Raw genomic sequence first — 24,491 nt, 5'->3', positions numbered from 1 at the left:
CATATTGCAAAAGTGGCAGCTGTTATGTACAAACTGGCTGACAGTAAGGAACAAAAGCAACCCACCTGAGAACTAGGCAGGAGAAAAGACAGAGCAGTTTCTACTGGTCTCAGACACAGGATAAGGTTACTGACATGGAGGGCACAGAGTGTGCTAATTTCATCAGCATACACGCATTGGTAAACAAATGAACAAATGTTCATCACACAGATGATGGCTATATACTGAAGGCCTTCAATACACTGACCAAACTAGGATAAAATCCTGGGCAGCCATAATTCTGTTACAAGGACTCCTGCGACAGGATATGAAAATGATAGATATTGACATAGTGAACTAGGACACAGTCACTAACCACTGTGACCTCCAGAGGCTGACTGTTTGGGAAGACACTGGAAGAGGTTGGATGAAGTTAGAAGTTCACAGAGAGTGAACAGAGATAGAGGCCAGCAAATTGTAGACTTCCTCAGCCTGCTGTCTTCCTCAGCAGCACTGATAGCAAAGACATCATGTCAGAAATGGGCTCCTGAGTCCCATCAGGGGCAGAGTTGATTACCAGGTCACAAGCCATCATCTGATAAGATGGCAAGTTGCTACTTAGCTGTTCATGGCACTTTGCTATGCACAATTTAGATGCCATGTTTCCTGCAATACAATAGCAACTATGATTCAAAAGTACTGAATTGTTTGAAAAGCCACTGTGGAACAAAGTGATGAAAGGTGCCTCATAAATGGAAATCTTTCTGTTTTTAATAGTGGAATGACTGGTAAACTACATCACCTGAATTAGGTTAGGGTACACCTGGCAGAATCTGTGGAGAGAGAAACAAGGTTAGCATTCGAAATCAATGACTCTTCATCAGTTGTAACAATAGGTAACTGACCCAACATATTAACTCAGTTCCTTTGTCCACAAATGCTGCCAAAGCTGTAGAGTGCTACTAACTTTTAGATCCAGATAACCAGCATTTCCAGTATTTTGATTCTGAACATTGGATGAACTGTTGTCCATGGTGAACTCTAGCAATTAGGGTGTTTGATGAGATGGTACTAATCTCTATACAAAGCCCCCTCTATTCGACATTATTCTAAAATTCCCAAAAGGCATCTTTTTAGTTGAAATATTAAATTAGAGCTTCATTTACCTATTCAGGTGGATATTAAATCTCCAATGTATATCTAATTCTGCCAATGTCCTGTTTGATATTCTTGCATCAAATAACTTCTCCAAAGAAAGATATCAATCAGTCAAATGTTTCATTTCTGTTTATTAGACCCTGCTATTTCTGTTTGGTCATGTTCTACTAGATCTTGCAATTTAACAAATACAATACCACATTTGTTAGTATACATTTCAAAGAGAATACTTGTCCTGCGATTTTTCTCAGATAAATAATTAAGATTTTACATGATATTTATAAATGTTGGTCCTTTGTTTTCTCTTGCAGGAGGTAAGGAGGAACTGAAGTAATGATTTTGGAAGAGACAGATGCCAAGTAAACATTGGGATCATGTAAAAGGTAGCATTTGAAATTCATGTAGGCATAAAGATGCAGGACTGAATTAAAGTTCATTGGTCCCTTTGGTCTGATTGCAATGTGGAAAGCAGTTATACCTTCAGTAGTACTTCAGCCCACAATTCTAGCCTGGAACATTTCACTGGGGTCCAGTTTATATCATTCCAAACAACTGGATACTAACCTATTGCTTATGAAGTGGAATTAACAGACAAGTCCAGTAGATGACACCATTCTAATGGCCTCGTTTCAATTAAGATATCAGGCTTCCAAAAGCAAACAGAAATTCCACCATCTCAGTAATCACACAGAATTCCAGAAGCTGGCTGTCCACATGTCAACCCTCTACTCGTCTACTGCTAGGCTTCTGTTGACTCCAAGTAAGTTGATCTTGTGTGCATTTTAGTCACCCTACCTTCAAAAAGGGAATCGCTAGAAATGGATGTCAGGACTCAATGTTTAAACAGGAAAAAAGAGACAGGATATGACTGAGGTGTTCATGTGATGACTCATCAGTACAGCAATTTAGAGTTGAAGACTGGAACATAACTTCAGTATGTCAAAAACATTAAATTTCCTTCACAGCAAAATATAAACAGTCTTGACCCTGACAAAGCAAGAGCAGAATAAAGATATTTGAGTTTTGATGAAAGTCATTAGGTTAAGCACAAATGTTGAATATCTAAAACACATGATTATTTTAAACCTATTTAAATCATGGGGAATGTGACAATATCGAGCTAGAAGTGTGGATGATATTGAGTTAATATATTTGACTTTCTTCATATATTACATGTTTCAAATGCTTTTATCTTCTTGGAAGCTATCTGTTTGCTTGTCAATTCCCTGAGGATAGTACAAAATGTACATGACCTGTGGAAATATCTGATTTGATCGAACAAAAGCTTTCTCTTGTGTCATTTTTTAATGTAGTGCAGATTGCAGTTCCATTAGGGAAAAAAAAGGGTATTTGTCATAAGTAGCATTCATGTTGTAAAAACTGAAAATGTTAGAAACGTTCAGCGTGTCAGACAGCGATTGCAGAGAGAGAAACACTTCAGATCAATGGCCTTTCAGAGGTATTTGTTCAGTTTATTCTGCAAAAATATCTAAAGGCTAGTGTGGCTACCTGGTAAAGTTCACAAAACTGAAAAGTTAACATTGTTTTTCACTTCATAGATGCAGCCTGCTGAGTCAATTATTTTCAACATCAACAGCAATTCTGCTTTTGTCTTTACTTCAAAAAGCTGCACTTGTAAAGGTGCTAGTCAACACTCAACTTAGAAAACTGAGTGAAAAATGTAATGTCTTGTCAACAGATAAAAGCCCAGGAGACAGTCTAAATTTCAATAATCAAGAGGGGAGAAAAAGAAAAAATATAATTAAGTGAGGAGGATGAAAGAATAGAGACCTCAAATATGTGGTGAAGGTTAATCTTAAAGTAATTTCCTTTTATAGCCAGGAGTAAGTTATACCCACTAATACCAGGAATTATTCTTAATCAGAAGTTCAGTTTTCCCAATTATAATGACATTCTGTTTTTATTCATGGAAGTTGCTTTCCTGCTGAAGGATTTTAAGAAAGTGATCAAATTAAAAAGGTTTCAAGGAAATAATGCTGAGAAGTGGAAAACAAAACTAGGGGACAAAGCAATTAAACATTGAATACCCAGGTAGAATCAAGAGATATATTTAAACATCATAACAATTTAAATCACTGATGTTCGCTGCAGATATAGAGAATCAAACTTCTTTGTAAAGACAACAGCTGCTTCTTAAGAATATTTCTTTTGCCATTGGAATGAATGGAGGAAATTTATGTTGCACTCTTCCTGTTAAGTGGAACCTTTTCTTTCAGACACATTCGTAAGGAAAGATTATTTCCAACTATAATCTCAGCACATGAATTTGGTAAAGAGATTTTTGGATAGACATTTTAACTACTGTAACCAATTTAAAACAAATGTTTCCAGTTAGATATTTCAAAAAGACAAAACAAGAAAATTAGCGGCACCAGCATGAGTACAAATCAGCCGTATGTATTTTTGTAATATTTACGAAGATGTGTTGTTCCTTTTAGTCAAGTTAACTTACCAGCACTTGTTCTGTGATTTCTACTACATCAGAACATTGAGGAATAACAGTTGGCAAGTAGTTCCACAGCACCATGGAAACCACAACAACATTCAACATGATCACATTCAGAAGCAAAAAAGGGACTCAGTGCATGGTTGGGTAATTGGTCAGAGCTGCTCCCATTCCACTGGCATGACTCCACTGCAAATGAGCTTTGTGTCACAGTTTTGGAGGAGTACAGCCAGTGGAGCTCCAAAAAAATCTATTTAACCATTAATTTCATTCGCATTTGTTAGCATTTTCCTCTGCACAAACTATCTCAACTAAAATAAATATTACAAACGAAATGTAAAGAAGAATAAGCATTCAGATCTGAACTTTCTCATAAATCTTGTTTTTCACATGGTCCCCAACATTTTTTTTACTCTCTTTAGATCCCATTAATAAAGCAAAACATTTATTTTTTGGCCAGGATGGGAATATGTACTTGAATCTTACTTCCCTGAATCAAAGTTTGCAACTTACACTTACCATCTTCCGAGGGCTCTTCACATTTAGGCTTGAGATAAAACCATTAAACTCCTGCAAGCTCATTGTTCTGCCGCTATACATACCACTGATGCATAAAAGGTTCCTCACAGTACACCTTCCAAGCAATGCTGCTACTTGTAAATAATTTTGTAAGATTGTTTTGCTTTACATTTTCATAGAAAATCACCGAACTAGATTCAACTTTTTTTGGTTAAATATGTTGCATTTTAATAAATACAAAATACACGAGGATCTCAAACACTTTCCCAAATAGATAAGTAAGGAGAAATTGACTAAAACTAAAGGGAACATGGTTACCACTTATTCTGGCTTAGAACCTCCTATAGTTTTGTAAGGAGCTTAAGAGTCATACTACAGGGGGACTCAGTTGGTTGAACGGCTAGTTTGAGTTGCAATATGATACCAAGAGTTGGGGTCAATTCCTGCATCAGCTGAGATAACAGTGAAGGTCCTGCCTTCTCAACCTTGATCCACGTTTGATGTTTGGTGATCCTCAGGTTAAACTCACCACCAATCAGCCCTGTCTAATGAGACAGCAGCCCAATGGGACTTGAGTAACTCTCTAGGATGCCACACCAAATTACATGATAGTAATGATGCATGACTGTCAGTGTTTTATTGTTTATTAGTTCAAATGGATGACAAATTCCTGGAGTCCTCACATGAGCAGAATAAAGTAAAAATTTTAAAATGCTGCTAGCGATTCAACATTCCTCCTGAGTTGAAATCCAACAGACTGTAATTCCCGTACCATCAGTGAACAAACAAAACTTCCACTTATGTGAAATCAATCGCACTAAGCAATTTTGAACAAGATAAACTCTGTCAAAAGAGGTCAGCCAGTCTGGCAGCATCTGTGAAGAAAAAAGATCAGAGTTAACATTTTAGGTCCGGTGACCCTTCCTCAGAACTTGAGCCCGAAAAGTTAACTGTGATTTTTTTCTTCACAGATGTTGCCAGGCTGGCTCAGCTTTTCTAGCATCTTCTATTTTTGTTCCTGATTTACAGCAACCACAGTTCTTTCGGTTTTTATTCTGTCAAAAGAGGCATCTACTTAATTGCACTAGACTTACAACTGCTAGTAAATTGGTCATAGCAATTCACTACATCTATAATTGTGAAATGTAAAATGGAATGCATGCGACTGGGGCCAGCAGATAAGAAACTGAAGGGTTGGAGAGGATTGGAAACTCTGGGAATGTAGAACACAGATTGTTGGGAACTGGGGAATGGGAGGGAGATGATGAAAATTGTCTCAAACTGGGAGGGGGCAGAAAATGTCACAAACTTGATGAGGACAGGCAATATCAGGAACTAAAAGAGGGAGAATGTCAGGAACTGTGAGATATTCGGTTGGGAATGTGAAGAACTTGAAGGAGCAGGGTCAGGAATGTCACAGATTCGAGTGGTCAGGGAATTTCAGAACTGGAGTGGGGTGCAGGAAGTATCCTAAACTGTGGGCATACTAGATAAAGTCTGGAATCAGTGAGACAGCAGTCAGAAGCTCACAGAGATGGAAAGTCAGGAACTGGTGTAGAGGTTGGGGAAGGGAGCATGGAGTAGGCGGGGAATTCAAACAAAATACAAAAGCATCAGTGATGAGGAAGAATGTTTTGCAAGTCGAAAGCTGGAAAGGAGTGGGACATAGGGCAATGAGTGAGGCAATGTCATCCAGAACTAACATCATCCATCAGATCTGTGTCTCATTCTTCCAATCCTACCACTTGTGCACCTGCAGCACATTCTCACTCTCCTCCCCACCAATTCTGATCCCGCACACGTGACTATGAGCAGGAGACTGACTTCTGGAAAGCTCAACACACAAAAGTTTCTGTAAATCTAATATTTAACACTGAAATTACTCAGCAAAATCAGGCAGTTTCTATGGAAAAATAAGCAAAGTTAACATTTCGAATTCTGAATTGACCCAAAGCATTAACATGGCTTTTTCTCGACAGAAGGATGCTACCTGATTGCTTGAACATTTCCAGCATTTTATGCTTTATCACTCAACTGATGATTGGGAGGGTAAGACAAGGCAGGCTGTGCAAATCCATTTTGGAGTTTTCTTGCTTTATTAGTTGCCCATCCATATGAACAAGTAGATGCCACTGCTTTGGGAGCACCGGAGTAGCTTGGCTTAGTGAGCAGCAAGCTTCCTAATTCATTGATTTTCTATCTCTTACATGGAATAATTAGTCTGTGTGTCCACTGTGTATGTGCTGACACAAAATTAGCTAAAACTCAAAGATGGACAAGATTAACCACATAGAACAAATATGTATGAACCTTAGTTAAGTAATCTGATTTACAGCATTTTAATTTCAAAGTTCTTAAAGACTGTGAGGCATTCAAAATTAATACTGGAAAAACAGGGCTAAAACACTTTGGCCTCAATCTGAAAAGAATCACCCAATCTCTCCATCTTCGTCTCCAATAAACACATTGTATAAAAAAAATTGTACTAAGCTCAAATTTTACCTGATTTGCATCATACCTTTTGAGTTTTCCAAGAAATACCTATGGTGTAAAAGAGAACTTAATTTTGAAAATGAGAGATCAAGAATTGGATTCATGTGAACACACTGAGTCATCAAAAACAATTTCAGAAGTAGAGAATCATATCTTCGTATTTTAACCAAATGATCACATCCAAGAGACACACACTTGCAATTATGTATCGGATGGAATCTTCCCAGGCCCTGAACAATGTGGGCAACAGCAAGTCACTCTGGAAATCGCATGAGAAGTCCATCAAGGACCTTCTCAACATTGAGGGTAAAAAGTTTTGCTTGGGAAAATGGGATTCTTGCCAGTGAATGGTAAGAGGCCTAAGTGCATGGATTATAACTCATTATCACTCTCATTTTACTTATTCTCATCTCTTTAAAAGGGAGTATTTCATTCTCCCGGTGAATTTAAACTGGATGCCAAAAGTTCAAAAATCAGAACAGGTTTTTTGCAACTCCAGCTCAACACTTGCTCCTCCAGGCTTCCATCTTGGGACGCTCGGAATCAATATTTCACGGTACTCTCCATCGACAGTGACTGTATACACCCACCACATCCACAGATCTTGGAATCCAATCCACACCATCTCCGACCCACTTACATACAACTACACACCAGCACTTCTCATTACAATACTACTGCAGGAACAGTTTGTGCGCTGAGCCGGCTGCTCACCTCATGGCAAGGGTCACAGTGTATCTCAGTGATCCTCAATCACTTTTTAGTGCTTACTTACTTCATAGCAACTCTGTCTTGCTTTGCCATTTTGCACTGTCTCCTTTCCCAAAGCTCATAGGCTCACAGTACTTCTGTCTTGCTTGTCTTTTCGTGCAGACACAAAACTAGGCAGCTTGTTATGGTTGTCAGTAGTCAGCAGTCACCAGTCAAGGGGGATGGGCATGGAGCTGTAGGGCGTGCTACATCAATGTCACATTTGGACTTTATGCTAGCCATGAATACCCCACGTGTTCCAGTCAAACGGCTGTGGTTCAAACTCTAAGAGGCAGAGTCTTCAGTCAAGGCAAGGGAGATACTCTTCAGGCAGAAGTTCAGCATGGCAGGTCATAGACAGGTCAGATAACAGTCTGGGTCTGCGACTCTGTCAGTCAGTCATTTGGGTGGTCATGATCAAAGTCCTCTCCTTGTAGGAGGTCAGGAGCTAACTATTGAGCACCACCACCTCCCCCCCACCCCCCAACCTAACTTGGCATTTTCTGTTTTATTGTGAGGTAGCTGAGGCAAGATGGTGGCACATATCCTGCAGAGCAGAGATGATCACTGACCTTCTTCCGAAACTGCTGGGTGATCTTCCAAGTTGGGACTATACTGACCCAGGTGACGACATTGGACCAGGCTTGCAGGGCCTGGCGTCATGACATCCTCTGCCAGTCATAGGGAATGAAGACAAGCTTCCACTGCACCACTCTGTCTACCAGGACCTCAAGGTTCCTGCTGCAAGGCGAGATGCAAATTTCGTCGATTTTGGCCAACTGCCGTCTGGAATCCAATGAGGTCTCAGCAGTGGCAAGTACTTCCACTACAACCAGTGGCAGAATGTGGCTGGCACATCACCACAGGGTCAGGATACATAGTTAATGAGGTGAGTTTGGGACAAAAGCATGAGAAAACTTGGCAGGCTTCATGGAGAGAAACTCTGCATGGAACTCAATAATGGATTTGCCATCTACAGACAAATGAAAAGTCTGAACTAATTGTCCAAGTATATCTCTTAATAATCTGACCTAAGTGACCTAACCTCGTCCTTCAAGATATTATCAAGGAAAGCCTGGTACATAAAGATAAACTACTTCCACTGGTTAGGGATTCGAGATCTAGGGGCCATAGTCTTACGAATTAGGGCCAGATCATTTAGGAAAATGTTACGAAGAACTTTTACACACAAAAGAGTAGTAGGTGTTTGGTAGATGTTCTCTTCCAAAAATGGCAGCAGATGCTGGATCAGTTGTACACTTTAAATCTGAGAAAGATAAATTTCTGTTCAGCAAAGGTATTAAGGGATATAGGCCAAAGGCAGGTATATGCAGTTCGGCCATAGATCAACCGTGATCACAGTGAATGGTGGAACAAGCTCAAGGGGCTGAATGGCCTACTCCTGCTCCTATGCTCATAAGTACTGTTAATCATATGTGATAACAATACAAGAACTGATTAGAAATGAAACACAATTCTACTTAAGGAAGGAAATTGCTTAAATCATTGGACCTTGGAAAGACTAATTTTTTTATTATTAACAAGGACTGCTGAAGTGATTGCTGTACTTTTAAAAAGGAAGTAACTGATACGCATTTTAAATGGTATTTATGCAGCTGTCCGTTCAAGAAAGATTAGTTGCAAATGAGCTGGCAGTAAGGGGTGTATACGAATTGAGAATCCACCACCAATAAGTAGCTGATTGGTCTATAAAGTGGTGACCGTCGTCAATGACAACATGACAAAATTCCCCAATTTAGCTGTCTTTTTATACCAAGGTTCAGAGCAAACATGAATCAGGTTTTGATACTTACCAAGAATTATTCTTTATGGCAAATAAATAGATTCCACCTGCAAGGAAACAGCTGTGATAAGCTCCTAGGCAGGTAAATGGTTTGCATGTGAAAAACATCATACAGGCAACTGGACCTCTAGGAGACGAGTGGTTTCTCTCTCACTCTCTCTCTCACACACACACACACACACACACACACACACACACACACTCACTCACTCACTCACTGTAGTCCAAATGCTTAAAACCTCAATAAAGTTTGAGTTATTTGTTAAAAGCCATAGCTTACAGCAAACAAAATAAACTGAGATTTTGCAACTTGTGGAGCATTTCCTGCAAGGAAGTGAAAATATGTGGAGAACAGGTTTTGGAAGAACAGTAAATGCTACAAAGCCAAAAAGGATCATTACATGAAACAAATGGACAGGGGCCATTGAACTGCCTTCCCAGTTTTTCCCCCTCCACCAATGACACCAACATTTTTTGTCTGTCAGTCTGTATATGTATGTCAGAGATTTTTGTAAGAGGGTTAGAGCTTCAGCAGTAGGGTTACATGACAACAGTGCACAGGTGTCTCCCTGGTTAGAATCTATTTAGATTAGATTAGATTAGATTAGATATTTTAGTGTGAAAAACAGGCCCTTTGGCCCAACAAGTCCACACTGCCTCATGAAGCATCCCACCCAGACCCACCCCCCTATAACCCACACACCCCTGAACACTACGGGCAATTTAGCACGGCCAATCCACCTAGCCTGCACATCTTTGAACTGTGGGAGGAAATCAGAGCACCCGGGAGAAACCTGGGCAGACACGGGGAAAATGTGCAATCTCCGCACAGACAGTTGCCCGAGGCTGGAATTGAACCCGGGTCCCTGGCGCTGTGAGGCTCCAGTGCTGACCACTGAGCCACCATGCCGCCCACTTTGCCATAAAGAATAATTCTTGGTAAGTATCAAAACCTGGTTCATGTTTGCTGTGAACCTCGGTATAAAAAGACAGCTAAATTGGGAAATTTTGTGTACTTTTATTAAATCTTTCACTTTTGTGACAACTCTGAGAATAGCAGGGGTTCCCAGCTTGGTGAGGTGTGACAACCTGCATATTCCACCCTTCAACAAAGAACTCCATTACCAAATTGGAAGCAGATCTGATATCAAATACAAGTGATGAAAAATAGAACAAACTGAAATAACCTGCCTCAAAAACTTTTAGTATAGGTCTGCTGAAAAATCACACTCCTCCTTTTACAGTGAATCTGTAAAACTCAACATTCTTATTTTACACGAAATCATTTGTTCATATCCTATTTGAATGATAAAAATGTGCACATTTTGTTTGTGAAAATGGTAGTATGTTCAAGAGTTAATTTTCATGTTAGTTGTACCATTCACCAACAACAAAAAACAAATCAAAATGATAATATAATGTAATTTCCATTCAGTTGGTACACTTTGTTTTTAAAAGAGGAACTGTGTCCATCTAAATTGCCACATTGTTTGCAGTTACTTCCTTTCATGTGCGAACAGATTAAAGCCTAAATTAGTCATCCAGATCTGCCCATCTCAGCCAACACCAATAGTCAGAGCTTTATGTGAGAACAGAGTATCGAGAAGGGTGAATACTTGGTATCATGCTCATTTTCTGACTCATCCTCAGCAACTAATTATAAAATCGTTGTGACATCTGCCTTGGTGACTCTTGCCTAGAGTGTCCTGTACCCTAGGGTGGATTGGGAAAATTCAAGGTAGGCAGCTGCCAAACAAGTGGTCCAAGTAAAAAAGTAGCTCATTGGCAAAGGAAATGAAAGATCCTTATGTGTAAATTCATGATGCAATGAGGAATAACACCAAAGTCACTAGGGTGATTATAGATTAACAGTTGAGCTCTTCAGTATCTCTACTTTCCTGCCTCAGGTCACACTTCTTGTACACATAGCTGTCTATTAGGCCAGTGACTGTGTATGTGTATCACAATGTATGAGAATTTCTTACTTTATTTGTTCACAGGATACAGATAGGCCAGCATTTACTTCCCCTCTCCAGCTGCCCGAGAGACAACGGTAGTGATCCTCCTCTTTGATCTGCAGGAGTACATGTTGTATAAGTCTACTCTATGGAATATCCTACAGCATTACCCTTAGCATAGTACATGGTGTTTTTAATGATAGAATCATCACATCTAATGCACAACGTAGTTGTGACCAAGGAACGTGCTAATATTTTGAACACAATTTGCTGCTTAGTGTAGATAATTTAGTCAACCTGTTCCAATGCATTCTGGTTTAAGACAGCACAGTGGCTCAGTGGTTAGCACTTCTGCCGCACTGCACCAGAGGCCCGTGTTCGATTCTAGACCCAGGCAACTGTCTGAATGGAGTTAGCAGATTCTCATCTTTATGTGCAGGTTTTCCTCCAGGTGCTCTGGTTTCCTCCCATAGACCAAAAATGTCCAAGGAGGATCAAACGTTTGGTGGATTGGCCATGGGAACTGCAGGGTTACAGGGAAGGGCGGGGTGGGGGAGGGGGGGTTGCAACTAGGTGGGACACACTTTGCAGGGTTGGTGTGGACTTCATGGGCTGAATGGCCTGCTTCCTCTAAAGCAGGTGGGGCCTGAAGCCAGGCCTTCTGGCTCAGCGGCACAGACAATAAACACTAATCTGTGAGCCCAACCAAATACTGTTGCCTGGTTTTGAACGAGGGCCTTTCACGTGTAAACCACAACATGACAGAAACAGAACACCAACTCAACGTAAAAGGCACTGACTTACAAATAGTGGTATACTACAAAGGCAGATGTAAGACACATGACAACCAACCAACAGGGAACACCTGCCCAAAGAGAATGAGCTCAGCCATTACTATTTGCTTCAGTAACATAAACAAAAATAAGTAATGTATAAACAAGTCTATTTAATCTGTTGCAATTCATGCTACTGATCAGAGATAAATCTCAAGTCCATTGTGCTCAGTAATATTAGAATGGCAGTGTGCTAAACAAATTTTGTTCCTCTGAGACTTTCGTACTCAGAATGATCACACAATTGGCATTTTCAATTCCTTCTAACTGAACAGTAGCATCTATTTATCACATATGTTTTATTTTTATTTTTTATGCAGACACTAGATTTTCACACACTAAATTATGCCAACATACTCTTGCAGTTCTGGCAGGATGACAGATGTAAGGCAACGCGCTTGAATCAAACTTCAAAGCATCATTTTTGCTCCACTTCCTGTATTGTGTGTGTTTGTAGAACACTATTATACATAGTTATTCAAATAAGAGGAAGTGGGCTGATAGTTAGAGATAAAACAGCTACCCACCAGTAGGAGAAAACTGGACTGGCAAGGTTGCATCAGTCTAGTGATTGTTGGCTGTTGGCACATTCATCATCATAGTTGGAAAGTTACTAATTTGAAGTTGTATCTTTTAAAAAAGGTTTATTAAATAACAAACTAAATTTATAATAGTCAATTAACATACAGGAGCAGAAACACACGTTAACTCATCTCTGCTCTTGTGTATTGTGTAAAAACAATCAATCACAGATGCAATTTGACCACTTAAAGACGACAGTTCCAATTTTTAAAGTTCACTGTACTATAATGTGCTCTTAAATATTATTTCTTAGAAGGAAGTAGATTAGAAGGCGTTTACTACTGTAACGTACAAAAAGATTGGTCGGGATAATACATTTCCTGCCTGTAAATGTGCACAAGATCATTACAGTCTTTCCTTAGCTTTGTTGCTCTTTTGAGTAAGATACATCTCTAAAGTTTCAACCCTAAAAGTGAATCAACAAATCTTATCAAGATAAAGCAATTTAAAAAATTTAACATCTTCCACTGCTTATTCTTCTGAATTGTTGAGTGTTTTTGATCAGCCAAAAGTCAGATATTTTAGGAACATTCAAGTGACTCTTGGATAGGCACATGGACGATAGTAAAATGTAGCGTATGCAGGGTAGTTTGATCTGAGAGTAGGATAATAGATTGACACAACAATCGTGGGCCAAAGGGCCTGTACTGTGCTGTACTGTTCTATATTCTAAGTTCAAAATCTTTTTCATTCATTTACAGGATTCGGCATTACTAATAATTTGCCAATTTCTAATTGTGCTTGAGAAGAAGTTGTTGGTGAGGCTCATTTTGAATGAAAATGAGAGGCTTGCTAGGCCATTTCAGAGGGGTGTAGAGAGTTAACCATGTTACTGGAGTCACATATGGGCAAAATCAGGAAGGACAGCAGGTTTCCCTCCCTAAAGGGCATGGCATTTTATGAAAATTTGGTACTTCCATGGTCGCTATCAACATTACTAGACTCATTTCAGATTTTAATTAATTAGCTGACTGAATTCAAATGCCCCACATGCCCCAGTGGGATTTAAGCTTATGTTTCCAGATCATTGATACAGACCACTAGATAATAATACCACTACTCCAAACCACAAGCTGTTGCTTCTAATATTATTGTGCAACATAATCAGCGAATCCCTGGACACAATTAGATAACTATACTAACACAGAGAGGTAAATAGAGATTGATCCATGGATGTGTCACAAGCATATTATTTCCTCTATGTTTCCAACTTCTCACGCTTAGTAATTCCTCCAAAATAGTTTCCTTGACAATACCACAACATTCACTGCAAGAAACATTGACAGTAGTCATTTAATGTAATACGATCAGTGCAATTAACCAAAATAAGTTAATCCCAACAGTGTGAAAAACATACAAACACAAAAAAAGGGGGAGTAGACCATATAGCCAGTTGCATCAATATGATAATGGTTGATCTTTGCCCTCTAACATATTTCCCTGTTTGCTCCCCATATGCCTCAGTGCTTTAGTGGCCAGAAATCTGTTTCAGAAACCATAAATTATCAAACCAGAATCTTATCATCATTCACTTTGTCAGGCTCCTAACTATGCTCACAAATAATCCATTGTCATCTTTTACTTAAGATAAGAATCATCCAATTATAAGGTAGTGCAGTATTACCACAAATACAATATGGAGTTGACTGTTCGGGTAATTATCACCATGGCCACTTGCACATGAAGTGCTTTGAAATGTAAGTATCAAGTAGAGGCTGGACTGAAACAGAAGAAAAGTCATCTGGGCCACTTTCATATACCCCTAGCAGCTAGTTTCAGATTGATAATTATTAGTCATGGGAATCAGTCATCTGTTCAGGCATAACATATTGCACAAGAAGTACCAACAAAAAGTACTGTATCAGTTCAGTAAAAAAGCATATAAACCTCATGTTATTTTAATAATAATAGTCAAAATATGTTCCTATTAATAGGATTCTTGCACATGCATGTTGTCCAATACCCAGTCGAGGTGCTGAATATGGTCTTTTTCAGGCTATGATAAGAAATTACTCACAACCCCACTTTCCCAGTGAGCAGACCTGTAAATTTGGTCAGCATAATTCATGAAAGGGGAACTAAATTCTTTGTAGGTCATAGCTGGGTCCTAAGAGGCAGGTGTTTGCCTTTTCCACTCATGCTGAGAAAAATGCAAGTGATACCTGATGTACTTTATTCTACAACTTTACCAGCAAGCCAAATGTCATTGCTGCTGAGCATCTCCAGCGAAGTGATTTTCATATTTTTAACTGCACTTCAGTTCTGATTAGCTCTAAGGGAGTTGGAACGAACACTATCATTAATGCTTGACCAGCCGACCTCAGATTTACTTGTTGATCCAAAGCAGCCCTCAAGAACTCAGATGAACATGGCTGAGCTTGAAGATTCCAGCACTGCATTACCATTCATTGGAGACTAAACAGGAAATTTTCCCACACAACATATCCACCATAACAGTAAAGGCTAGCCCAGCTTCCTTTCAAACCTTGCAACAGGCACATTACAATGGGATCTAACCCACTAAACAAGGTCTCGTCTGTTGAAAATAGGAACGGAGTAAAGAAAAGAGAAAAATATAAAGTGGACAGAAGTAAAGTAGCATAAAAATGCAGGAATCAATCAACAGAGTGTTTGCAAGAGAAACAGAAAGGGCCATGCATATTTGAAAGGAGACCGATTGAAATGAGGGAGGTAAGAGAAAGACACAAAGAAGTGAAACAGACAGAGATAAGCAAAATGATAGACTGAAATGTGCAAAAACAGAATAAAAGAGGAAGCCCAGACACTGTTTAATTTAATCACTTACAGCTTACAATAGGCAGGAATCCAATGTTCCACTTTACCAAACACTGGAAATTCTACGCGCTTTTACAAAATTTCCTGTTGAACAGGGAAGTCAAGATGTTGGCCACAATTTTACTGATATTTGCACCAATGTTAAAATAGAATATATTCTAACCCATATTATAAATCACTTCAAAAGTATGTCTCCAGGGAAACAAAATGGAGTATTTAGTAAAGTAAATTTGCTGGTTCATCAGCAGTTTCCAATGCTACTCTTATTCTTTGTTCACACAGGTTTGAGCTACAGTATCCTTCGAATAGTTATAATATTAATTGTTTCTAAAGTTCTCCAATATTCTTTGCTCGCTCTAAGATAACAACTGCAGTATAAGAGATTGGTTGAAACTCTGTCCTCAACAGTGGGCGGCACAGTGGCTCAGCGATTAGCACTGATGCCTCACAGCACCAGGGACCCAGGTTTAATTCCAGCTTTGGGTGACTATATGTGCAGAGTTTGCACATTATCCCCATTTCCTCACTCAGTCCAAAGACATGCAGGTTAGGAGGATTAGCCAAGGGAAATGCAGAGTTACAGGGCTAGGGTGGGGGGTGGGGGTGAGTCTGGGTGAGGTGCCCTTCAGACAACCAGTGTGGGTTTGTTGGGCTGAATGGCCTGTTTCCACACTGTAAGAATTCTATGATTCTCAGTGAAGGAATGGTATCCACCATGCATACACGTTCAACTGTTAGTGCCAATTTTGAATAACTACCATCTGTTTCACTGTGATTCTACAGATAACCTCCAACATTGGATTAGGACAAACAACAGTGAGGTCTTCAAACAATCATGTTGAAGAATTTGCACTGCAATATACAGACGCTTATAAATTATTTTTCAAATATACACAGACAGCAAAGTAAAGACTGAGAAATATAGATGTAATTCAGGAAAATTGATAAAAGAGAAATAGAAAAATAACTTTAAAATATATTGATTATTGAAATAAATTTATTTGCGAGAATGAAACTGCATCTTGCAAAGTTACTTTTTCAGAATCAGAGAGGTTGCTCAGCAATGATAATCAGATATTGCACCACTAAAATAGCTAATGTGTTCAGGTGTAAGTGAGTTAAGTTTTTCAGGTCTTTAACTAGTGCTAGACTATTATCTAAATGCTTACAGTTCAAGCCATGGATTTCAGCAGTACGCTTATCAGTGATGACTACAATACTATGCCCTCCTGGAGCAGCAGGCCAGCTGCAACAACAACTTTTGGATTTCCACCTTTAATGGTGGAAAAGAAGATGCTTCATTATTAATATTTTGTTGAAGATTCAGTTTGGAGAATTGTGAATAGTGGTTCATTTGAAAAGACTGAAGAAGCACCAGAATTGTATTTTCTCAAAAATGGTCACTGGAAGGATATGGGAACTTTTTAAATAACTCAACTTTCAGATCATGTGGCTTCACCTAATTGCTAATTAACTCATGCATGGTTTCTGCCCAAGTTTGGTTATTGTTTGAAGTTTGCTTGGGGTATAGCCTGCTGAGAGGGAGTAGCTACCCAGCTCATCTTCTGCCTTGCTGAGATTACTCCTTTGAAAAATCCCACATGACAGCTGAAAAACTGATGCAGTGATTCTCCTGAAAGGCTTCTGAGTTCTCAATCATTCCTGAATAAATTTAGCTGCAAAGGTCCCAGTGATTAATGCCTGTGTTTAAAACCTGTCTACATTTGCCAGCAACACAACAGAAAGTCATCCTGAAAATTCCACATCACGCCCTTTTTTTCCTTCAAGAACTAACAATTATTTGGCCAACTGATTTTTTCACATTAATCTCTGCAGAGGGAGCCTTTTTTCTAACTTCTAAATGTTATGTGTGTGCTGTGTTGTTTAGAAAGGTAAATATTTATACTTTCCTATTTAAAACTGTGTGTTAATCAGCCTCACATCTTCATTGAATAAATCTTGTTTACAATAAATCAGTAACGTTGTTTATTAAAGAAACCTGACTGATGGATCTTTTTGCTCTTACAGGAAGTATGTAATTGGCCAGTAACTGGGTATTGCAATTAAATTTATGTTCTGATTGTGCAGCAGTGAGACTAAAGAGAGAGACAGAGCACTATTCCAATCTTGGACATGACACAACATTGGGAGCTCATCCAGGACAACCCATAACCAGAAAACATATAACTGAAGAGATAGTCAGAACTGGCAATGCTGAAGAATCTGAGATAACAAGGTGTAGATTTGGATGAACACAGCAGGCCAAGCAGCATCAGAGGAGCAGGAAAGCTGACGTTTCGGGCCTAGGCCCTTCTTCAGAAAATCAGAATCTTTTTCTGAAGGACGATCTTGGCCCGACACATCAGCTTTCCTGCTCCTCTGATGCTGCTTGGCCTGCTGTGTTCATCCAAATCTACACCTTGTTATCTCAACATAACATAACTGAAGGTGGGATAATATCGACTGACAAAGAAAGGATAGAAGGAAAGATTTCTTATGCATCAGAGTCAAGCTAATCATTGAAAAATCATGACTCTCGACTCTGATGATTTTGTGCAGCAACCTGGGATAGATAATAATTCTTTAAAAGGTGTCCATTGAACAACTGCTGAATGTATTGGAACACTTGCAGTTAGATAAATGTCAAACAGTAAGAAAGCTCAAATTCAGGTATTTGTATATGTGAAGTAAGACTAAACGTCAGAGCCAGAAGGAAAGTTCCTGTCCTCTTAATATTAATAATTGGGTTATACTTGGCACAGTGATGGTAATAAAATTAGAGAAGTATATAACATGCTTAAAACATTATATTGAAGAAGTCTCCTGTTTCACAATCAAGATTATCTTTCTATCAGTGTAAAATAAAGGTTCCTTTGGTTTGAACCATTCAGTATTCATCAACTGACTGGGATGTTGATGGAACCCAGCAGCAGGGCTCCAGCACATCCTTACTATTACAGATATGGCTACTCAGTTTGCAGGAGCTATCTTCTTGATAGCAACTTGTCCCAAGGTCGTGGAAAAGACATTACCTCAGTTCTTCGATCAATAAAGTGGAATGAACTGCCAGGTGGATGCAGGTACAGTTATAACATTTAAAAGACATTTGGATAAGTTCATAAATAGGAAAGGTTTGGAGGGATATGAGCCAAGCGCAAGCAGGTGGGACTAGTTTAGTTTGGGAACATAGTCAGCGAGGACTGGTTGGGCCAAAGGGTCTGTTTCCATGCTGTGTGATTCTATGACTCCTATGTAGATTACTGATGGCGAACCAGTCAGATGAAGGTTCCAATTCTATGTCGAAACTTTTCAAGAAGCTATGAGCATCGGTGTTTAACACAGTTGAAGTCCTCAGTACATATACAGGGAGGTGATAGCCTTACAGTATTGTCAGTGGATCAGTAATTCAGAGACCCAAATAATGTTCTGGCACCCAGGTTTGAATCCCATCATGATAGTTGTTGGGATTTGAATTTAACAAAAAAAATCTGGAATTAAGAGTTTAATAATAACTATCATTGACCATCGGGAAGAACACATCTTGTTCACTGATATCCCTTAGGGAAACTAACTGCCATCAGAGGCCAAATCGGCCTACGCCTGATTGCAGACCTAAAGCAATGTAGTTGACTCTTAACTGCCATCTTGGCAATTAGAGATGTGCAGTAAATGCTGGTCTAACCAATAACACACATGTCCTGTGAATGAATTTTAAAAAAGCAAACCACCAACAGGTACAAGGGGCTTTAGAACAGTACCATCAAACCTGCAAAACACTGATGAGGGAATACTGTAATGAAACTACTGTAATTTTAAAAAAACCAAAAGAACTGTGGATGCTGGAAATCAGAAACAAAAACAGAAATTGCGGGAAAAGCTGAGCAAGTCTGCCAGCATCTATGGAGAGAAATCAGAATTAACATTTAGATACAGTGACCCTTTCTTCAGTCAGATTCTGACTGGAATTTTTTTTGCCCTCCAGGATTCGTCTAATTGTTTTAGTGCTTTTGAATTAACTAATGAATTTATGCTATAGATCATCTGAAATTAGTCGAAGTTTCTATAACAGAGGGAAAGACTTGTGGCACTATGATAGTATCAGTGCCTCTGAGCCAGGTGCCCCGGGTTCAAGTCCCTCCTGCTTTGGAGGTGCATAAAAACATCTCAGAACAGCTTGATTTGGAAATTATATAGAATATGAGGATAAACATCCCATGTTTGATTATGTGTTCTGTGTTCAGGGAACAAGCACCTCACAAGATCCTGCAAAGTGGCTCAGGAATGGCTTACAGCTTCACAAACAAACGAAAGGGAATGCACCAACAAGCAGGCCAAGATATGCATATTTCAACCAGCAAATGAAATGTCCGTATTGCTGACCTAATAGAGGAACCACAGAGCACAGATAGTCCAAAAAATTGGGAAAGTAAATTATCTGTTTAATTTTACTGCTGATCCAGGATGTCAATGTAGCTGTGCGACATCAATAAGCTGAAGCAATACCATTAGGAGGAAGATAGACATGTATACAGATGCCAGATGGTAGGAACGGTGGATGATGGGGATGAAGCAATGTGAAACAGCTAGGGGAGGGAAAAACCAGCTTGTCAAAACAGTGAAAATTTCAACAAGAGACCTCATTAACTGCACTTTCCCTGTATAAGACAAATACTGATTAGCAACAGAGCCTGCTTTTGTTTCATTTTCTTTCTGCATTAAATTGTGATGGTACAATGACTCCAACTTCTATCTAACTATACTCCCTCTGTATGCTCAACTCCTCCCCCAGTCAGGCTCACTGTCACTAGTAATGCCTTGAGATGTGTTCATTAAAACATTAGTAATCTATACCTCCGAATCATGAGGTGTAGCACAAAGGAAAATGAATTATGTTTTAAAAATAGACTTCTCATGTTCAATGTATTTCTGACACACCCAATCAAAAACAAAGCCATCTTCTCAAAGATATGGGTGTTTTTGAAAGGTGGTTTACAAACCATAAACTGTGTTTTGCAGAAAAGAACTTTTAAGTTATGTAGAACGTTTAGTAAGCCAAACAAATACTTTCCAGTTCAGTTACTGTCATACTGTGGAGAAAATCAACAACCAATTTGCATTAAGCAAAATCCTACAAATGGTACTGCTAATGTTGGGTTGAGAGATAAATATTCACCAGGACACTAAGACCAACTAATCTGCTCTTCTTCATAGAGCACCTTCAGATCTTTTGCAACCATCTGAATCAGCAGACATGACTTCAGAACACATGAAAGCAGCATTACCAACAGTTTCAGCGTTGCAAAGATGTGTCAATTTGCATTATGTGCTCAAGTCTGCGGAGTGAGGCTTGAGCCTTAATGCATTGGTTATGTCCAACCATGCTACTTAAATGTTGTACTGGCTGGGTACAGATTGCAATAGTCCGAGAAGGGAGTTCATCCAAAACTCTGCTTTATCCTATATTGCATGAAGCTTCTTTCACCCACCAGCTTTGCATTTTGCTGAACTGCGCTGATTCTCAGGCTTAAAAGTCTCATTTTTTAAAATTTACATTTTTGTATTTAATTCCCTCCATAGCCTGAATCCTCCCTCTTTCTGTAACTTTCTCCAGGCCAAAAACCTTCTGAGAAATCAGCATTCATCCGATCCTGGCTTTTTGGACATCCCTAACTCCTTCCGTCCCACCAATATACCCCTCTAGCCCACACAGCCATTCAAAAGAAATATGACTAATCTGATTGTGGCCTCATCTCCATACTCCCGCTTACTTCCTAGAACTTTTGACTTGCTTGTTAGTCAAAAATCTATCTACTCTTGTCTTAAAAATGTTAAATGACTCTGCCTCCACCACTCCTTGGGAAAGTGAGTTCAAAGACTCACGATTCCCCGAAGTCCCTCTTCTCCTCAAGATGTACTTTAAAATCACCACTTTGATTCAACTTTTTGTCATAACAAAACTTGTGTTTTAAACTATGATTATTTAATATAATTGCACCTGTTATAATACGTTGAGCAGACTTACTTAGGGTACCCACATTATTACGCAGCAGTTGATTAAGGTAATTCAAACTGATTCACTAATGTTGATGAAGTGTTGCACAGAGATGTGGTTCTTTGAGATGTTAAACCATGGCCCCATTTGCCTTCTCTGGTGTTATGTAAACAATCCCATGCCACTTCTGAAAAAAATGGCAGAGGTGTTATCCCAGTATCTGAGGAAACAATTACCATTCAAACAACATGAAGGAATAAATATCATATTTGTAAAGGTAATCTTTTCGGAAAGGTTATATGGCTTAAATAAGTTACTGGATCAAATTGTGCAGGTCCCAACTACCTTCTTACGGGATCTTCACACTGTACAGTATATGTTAATAACTCGACAGAATGCAACATATCTTTTTTTCCTGTAGCCTGCGATGGAGCACATCTCGGACAGAAACTTCCAGATCGCCTGGAATTAACTGTCTATTTGCCCGAAGTTGCAGATTAATGTTCATGTGCAAATCAATGAGGGCTGCTTGCCTCGCCGCTATTCTTAGAGTAAACGTCAAATCATAAATCCGCCTCAGCGTCCGGAATACAGAAACACTAGAAACTAAAAAGTGTAATGGAGTTAAATCGAGTTTCTAGCGGCTGGCCATTGCAATGAGTAAAAGAAAACATGATTAGATCTATCTGTCTTGTTTAGACACTGTTTCCTGACCGAATGCGTCAGTAGTATGTCATCCACGGCAAGATACTGTCAAACAACTGGATACATAGCAACTAAAATTAGAGTACCCAAAATTGAAAGGGGTGGTACCTCTTTGTATGAGGAATGAGTATTTCGTTAGGTTAGGCCAGTTCCCAGAACGACAGTTTAAAAAAAATCGTCGACAAGGCGGTAAAAATGACATCCACAGACACATAATCAGCGCGGAGCAATGCCTTTCAATGCTGTTTCCACACTCTCAGAGTGAATTTTCGAGTTTAAAAAGAAAATGAAACAAAGCCGAATGTTGTATCTACGATAATCAGGAGAAATCTGTCGCGCCTTCCTCTCTGTAAGACAACACTTGCAGCTCATTACGAGCTCCTTAAGTCGAGAGGCACCGCCCCGTCACAGAGACGCAGCCCAAGTTCGGGCGCACACGCTCTGAAAGGCTCCGATTTCGATTTATTTGTAATGACACTTCTTACAATTGCGGCTATTGCTTCTTAGGGCGATGTTTGTTTGACATGTATGCAATGACTCTGAAGCAACTGAAAGGAACATAAGGGCACGTTCCTCTATAACCACAAGGTTATGTTGAAGCACTGAGACGTGCGCCAACAACCCAATGAACAGTAAAACAGCGGTTCGGCTCCTACCCGCCCCAGGGCATGGATTTGTCAGCACTGCATCCGACCTGCTGCAGAAGTGTATGCTCCCTCTTCCGTCTTATTTGTAATACTAGGTAACCTTTCCGCTTACGCTTGTTTTATCAGGTTTCAAACAACTTCCCTCCTAAAGCATTTCTAACCGTCCGCGATGGGGACAGCCTTTTGGTGTGGGGAGGCGGTCAGAAGTAAAAAGGGCCGAAACGTCCTCTTCAGTCACTTGCAATTTGTGTAAACTGACATCTTGCATTTTCGTATCATTTACTGTCCCCAGAAGAGGGACTGGACAGGGTGGCTCCGAACCAGGGGCCCGGGTTCGATACCAGCCCCGGGCGTCTGTCTGTGTGGAGTTTGCACATTGTCCGGGTGCTCCGGTTTCCTCCCAAAGTCCACCCATGTGCAGCTTGGTGGATTAGCCATGAGAAATGCAAGGTTACAGAGATAGGGTGGGGGCGATGGATCTGGGTGGGATGCTCTTCGGAGGGTCAGTGTGTACTTGATGGGGCGAATGGCCTGATTCCACGCCAGAGGGATTCTATGATCCTGAGAGACATATCATTACTGAGGGGATGGGGGGGAGGGGAATGATAGTAATAATGATCTGACTATTGTGGGTGGGACACTAAAAGGGCGAATATAAAAAACTGTAACGCTGATTTTCATACTTAACATGTGGAATGTTTTTCGGAAATGGCAGAGCTATCCGACAGCACATAATGTCTAGCCATCTGCAGCGGCTCCCCACCCGGTCTTACAGACTTACTGAAGCAATTCCCCGAAACATCATCGTGGAGGCTTTCATGGTATGCGTTTTTTTTCCAGTTTTACATCCTGTGCCTCTCTGATCCTTACTGCGTAACGTGCATATTAAAAAAAATAACACAATCACTGAACGCTGAGCTGCCTGTACCCCTTTGCATTCCCTAAGCCACTGTATCTGCATCCATTCATAGTATTGCTGGCTTGCAGAGAGAGAGAAAATAACAAATGACAGCTTGGAAATGAACAAGGTAATAAAATGAACAGGTGAGTTTCGCACGAGGAAAGAAAATAAAGGCGGTGATGGCGCTTACCGTGTGCATGGATCGCTGTGTGCGGAGCTGCTGTGATCTGATGCTGGTCTGATACGAGCCTGAAGTCAGCAGGTTTGAGAAGCTTGGAGCAGCCGCCGGTGCCGACGCTGCTTATTGCTGCTGCTGTTTCCAACGCCCCGATTCCCCCTCCCGCAGCGCAGGCGCCGCTTTCTCAGTCCCTCATTCATTACCAACCAGGATCCGTCAAGCAGTATTCAAATAACTCCCTCTCTTACAGGAGACAAGCACGCCCGCATTCGTTTGTTCTGGGATTTGTAGTTTTTGCGAATCAAATCTAGTACCGTTTGCCACAATGTTACGTGTCTGGAGGAAGAGTCTGATTGGAAGAATTTCACTGTTATAAGCCTATATTGTCCAAATTGGCTTTAAAAGCATCAGATTTAAAATTTAAATCATTTGTACTGGCTATTTGCACAGCTTTGTGATAGCATTAGATCGCTGTGGCAAACACAACATGATGCATATGATGAGTACCGAAACCAAGCATAGACTTTTTGCTTACGAAGTATCTACTACAGGGTCTTTTGACAATGAGACACTTGTGCTTGAACCAACAACATAATACGTAGGGGGTTACTGTATTTTCATGTGTGCTTCAGTGACAAACAATAATGTCATACAGGACAGAAACAAACCCAACCTGTCCATGCCAACCACACTCCCAAACAAAACTAGTTCCACCTGTGTCCATCTGGT

The 24,491-nt window shown here is 39.9% G+C and overlaps 1 protein-coding gene across 6 annotated transcripts in view; it reads right to left on the bottom strand.

The window, feature by feature from the left end:
* Positions 1–23,939, bottom strand: part of LOC125461003 (fatty acyl-CoA reductase 1-like) — a 176,851-nt gene extending 152,912 nt beyond the window's left edge. Inside the window, exons 1-2 of one of the 6 annotated variants that reach the window (XM_059652427.1) lie at positions 23,775–23,938; positions 9,181–9,217 (exon numbers count right to left, since the gene is read on the bottom strand). The gene's annotated coding sequence lies outside the window, so the exon portion shown is untranslated. Of the gene's footprint in view, positions 1–3,610; positions 3,713–9,180; positions 9,218–21,361; positions 21,495–22,144; positions 22,560–23,774 lie in introns of those variants that run through there. The other 5 variants (XM_048549271.2, XM_048549266.2, XM_048549267.2 and 2 more) reach the window with 5 other exon arrangements.
* Positions 23,940–24,491: the final 552 nt, after the last annotated feature.

The sequence above is a fragment of the Stegostoma tigrinum genome, chromosome 18 (genome assembly GCF_030684315.1).
Source record: "Stegostoma tigrinum isolate sSteTig4 chromosome 18, sSteTig4.hap1, whole genome shotgun sequence".
Lineage (NCBI taxonomy): Eukaryota > Metazoa > Chordata > Chondrichthyes > Orectolobiformes > Stegostomatidae > Stegostoma > Stegostoma tigrinum.
Note: the sequence above shows the minus strand (reverse complement) of the source record. Positions and strands in the feature narration are given on the sequence as shown.